Source organism: Sus scrofa, chromosome Y, assembly GCF_000003025.6.
Source record: "Sus scrofa isolate TJ Tabasco breed Duroc chromosome Y, Sscrofa11.1, whole genome shotgun sequence".
Taxonomy (NCBI): Eukaryota; Metazoa; Chordata; class Mammalia; order Artiodactyla; family Suidae; genus Sus; species Sus scrofa.
The window spans coordinates 7,936,812-7,941,286 of NC_010462.3; positions in this window are offsets into that span (position 1 = coordinate 7,936,812).

Below are 4,475 nucleotides of genomic sequence, written 5' to 3' on the forward strand. Positions count from 1 at the left end.
TTTTTAGGGCCGCACCTGTGGCCTATGGAGGTTCCCAGGCTAGAAGTCGAATCGGAGCTGCAGCTGCTGGCTGACACCACAGCTCATGGCAACGCTGGATCTTTAACCCACGGAGCAAGGCCAGGGATCAAACCTGCAACCTCATGAATACGATGCCAGGTTCTTACCCCACCGAGCCAGAGCAGGAATTCCATATTTGTTTTTTTAATTTGTATTTCTTTACTTTTGACCATGCACGTGGCATGCAGAAGTTCCTGGGCCAGGGATTCAACCTGAACTGTTGAAGGGACCTGAGCCACAGCCATGACAATGCTGGATCCTTAGCTGCTGAGCCACACGGGAACTCCTTGGAGTTGCATTCAAACTGCAGAGAATTTTTTTAATTTTCTTTTGTTTAATATTTAAGGGAAAGTGTAAGAAGTTCTTGCGGTGGCTCAGCAGGTAAAGAAGCCAACCTGTGAGGATGCAGGTTCAATCCCTGGCCTCACTCAGGGGGTTAAGGATCCGGAGTGGCTGTGGCTGAGGCGTAGGCTGGAAGCTGTAGCTCTAATTCGACCCCCAGCCTGGGAACCTCCATATGCTTCGGGTGTCGCCCTAAAATGAAAAAGAAAAAAAAAGTTGACCGCAGGGAGACCTCCGCAGAGGTCCCACTTCCATCCTTTCCCGAAGGCAGCTGCTGAACATGGCCAGGGATACACGGAGATCCTCCGGGAAGCCACGCGTGGGGCAGCAACCCGCCAGGGCTCCCGCGGTGGAAGGGGGCCTAGCCGGGTGCCCGGCTCTTCCGTTGGGGTCCCCCCGAATGGATGGCCAGCGGCTTCCCTCGGGGCGCTCAGGTTTCTCCGTGCTGCAGGCTGAGATGTGCCGTCGCAGAACGTGAGGCCCCGGCCACACCCGCAATGAACCAGCAGGGCCTCTCGGTGCTGAAGGGCTGGGTTTCCTGGGTACGACGTGCAGGCCAGGGCACCGCGCCTTTCGCAATTGGGAAGGTCCCGCGAAGCAGATCTTTATCTTTCCAAGAAGGGCGGAGCGAGGGCCCCGCCACGTGCCTTCCCGCCTATCTTGGGGTGCTGATCACGAGCCCCCTTCGCTGGCCGGAGTTCCTGGCATTCACCGTGGCGGGCATCGAAAAATCGAGGCTCTCTGTCCTGACATCTCCGACGCATCTCTGAAGACTGAAGGGGACTTCCCTTTGCCTCTGGCCACAGCCTTCGGAGGCTTCTCAGATGCGGGGTCGGATTTGCCCCGGACGGGAGGTCCTTGTCCCTCCTCGTGGCCACGGTGTGAAACTCCTGGCGTATCGCGTTCTTGCGTGGCTTCCCGTTTCTAAATTGAGAAGAGAAATCTATGCTACGGAACAAAGCCCCTTCCTGGCCTTCTTGGAGCCACGCTCCCGGGTCCTCGTGCCACGTCATGGTGGCGTCCGCCGTGGCTTCCTGCAAGGGCTTGTAGGTCACTTGTGGCCCACAACAGGGAGAGACAAAGAAAGGAAGCACTAGATCCACACAAAGGCTTGGACAACACAACGGAACACGCGCTCCCTCACGCCCAGATGCCATCTGGGATGAGCTGCCCGCCGCGAACCCGCAGGACCCTTCTCTGTTGCTGCCACAGTGACCAGAAGCTCAGCCACGTCCCCGTGGCCCGGTGCCTCACGAGCGTTACACGGTGGAGTCCTCGGCGTTTCCATTTTCTGGGCACTCGCCGTTCTCTGGGGCAGGGGTAGGCCCTGCGAGTGTCCACAGCCACAGAAGAGCATCGAGGGGGCAGCTGAGTGGAGACCAGCAGGACCCATAAAGTTGCCCACAGAAACCCAGGATGGGCATTCGATCCGAGGCCCTCTGGAGGACACGGGGAGGGCTGGTCGGACCCCGGGGGCCAGACACGGCTCTGAGAGGCAGGGTCAGCCCTGAGCGTGGCCCCAGGGCCCAGGCGTTGTCCAGGTGAATTGCTACCAAACTGAGCCGGTGAGATTTATGGGTCCGTGAGGCTGGACCACAGTGTCCTCCACATATGGGATCAAACACCAGTCTAGATGTTGCTTCAAAGGTGTTGGTTTTTTTTTAAGATGGGCTTCACATTGAAATTCTTGAACTTTGAGTAAAACATGACCTTCCAGAATGTGGGTGGGCCTTGTCTAATCAGTTGAAGGCTTTTAGAGAAAAGAGACGGAGAGCCTCCAAAGAAGAGGGATTTCTGCCTCCAGACAGATCCCAGAGTCAGGGTGCAGCACTGCCTCACCCCCCGGGGCTCCAGACTCCTGGTCTACCCTGCAGAATGGGGACTTTCCATCTCTCACAACCACATGAGCCAATTCCTTCAATTTCTCTCTCTCTCATCTGTCTATCTCATCTCTATTATCTATGGATACAGATATAAACACCCATCATCTGTCCCCTGTCTTGTCTGTCCATCCATCCATCCTTCTATATCTACCATCTATACATCTGATATCTGTCTAATCTATAGATAAGTGTAGATATCTGATCTATCATCTATAAAGATATATACACCCATCATCTACCATCCAGCTTATCTATTGATCCATCCATCCATGTTATATCTTTATTTCCCTAATCTGTAGAAAAATACAGATATGTAAATCTATCATCTATCTTGCACCTCTATCCATCCATCGATGCACGATGTGGCTCTGTCTGCCATCTATCTGTTTAATCTATCTCTGTCTTTCTCTAGGATCTATCTTTCTATCATCCGTAGCTGAATATAGATCTATGCATCCATGCATCCATCCACCCACCCATCCATCCACGATGTATCTTTCAATATCTGTCATCTATCTCTACTATCTGTTCCTCTATCATCTACAGATAAATATACATGCATCCATCCATCCATCCATCCATCCATCCATCCATCCATCCATCCATCCTTTTGGTCCTTGTATTAGTCTTCTGCAGAGAAACACAGGGTGCAGGGCATGCATGATAAGGAACTGGCTCCCATGATTACAGAGGGCACGAGGTCCCAGGACGTGCTGTCTATACTGCAGACACCCAGGAGAGCCAACAGGGCCTCTGTCGGAGAAGACTGCTGTCCCGCTCCGAGATGGTCGGGCAGAGACGGCTCTTTCTTCCTTACTTGGACTTTGGTGCTACTCAGGTCGTCAGCAAATAGGGGGACGGACCGGGGCCCACCCAGCCCGGGAAGGGCCATCTGCTCCCTTCTGCCCACTGACTCGGATGTTCCACTCATCCAGAAACACCCTCCCAGACACACCCCGAGTCACCAAACGTCTGGGCACCTCCCGGCCCACAGAGCTGACACATGAAACGCAGCACCACAGCCTGCTTCTTGGGAGAAGCTGACTTACAGCTGAACCTTCGGAGAAGCAAGACCTTGGATGATGTTCTCATTCCCCCCAGCGTGGAGGGGAACACGTCTCTCTCCCTCTCTCTCTCATTTCTGGGACCCCTGCCTTCCGGAGACACCTCCCTGTCACAGCTGAACCCCCCCCCCATCCCGTTATCCTACCACTGGATCGCCCAGAACTTCAGCAAGACAGTCAGTCAACAGCAGAACCAGGTAACTTCAAAGCCCACAGGACGAATCAGGGCCACGGAAGGGACGGGGTATGGGGTGACGATTAGACATGATTTTTCTGGAGGCATCAGAGACGTGGGGGCGCCGGGAGTGGGGCAAGGCCAAGGAGAGAGACAGGTCTGTCCTGGGCGAGGTTCGAATCAGAGACGCTGTGGATCCAAGGAGCCCTGCGCCACCATCACAAGCATCAGAGACCCCCGTCTCATGCACAACCTCCTGCCGGGGGCCAGGAGGCTCTAGAACGTGGAGAGATGGGGCAGGTCTCCTAGACAGGGGCTGGGGGTATCCCACAGGCTTGGACCAGGTCACCTTGATGCAGCCAACAGGCTTGGACCAGGTCACCTTGATGCAGCCGCCCTCTGAGGCCCAGAGAAGATAAACTGCCACCACGAGTGGGCCAGCGTCGGGGCCTCACCAAGCCGCAGTACCAGAAGATCATCACTGAGCCACGAATCAGCGTTTCCAAATTTACCACGTGTCCCATGATGGAGGCACGTGCTCATGTGACCGTCAAGGCCCAGGTGCGGCCGTGGACCCATTGTGGGGATTGGTAAACCGAGGCTCGGAGGGATAGAGGCCCTCCACAGAGAGGAGGAGGCCTGTAGACAGATGTCTTCAGAGGCGTGTGTGTTGGTGCAGCCTTCTTGCCATGAGAAAGTGGTATTTTTCTTGTTTGATGGAAGAGGAAATTGAGGTTAGGTCATTAGGTCATGGGGTGGCCACGGTCAGAAACACAGCGCATACACCTGGCGGCAGGCTCGGAGCCACGCCGGGCCCCCCGCACACCCCTGCTCCTGGCAAGGCCAGACCCGGCCCCGCCACTCAGGATCCTAGAGGCCCACGACGTGTCCTCACCGCCCACGACCACAGTGTCCCCCAGGACCAGAACGTGACCCCGCGGTGGAGCCCCA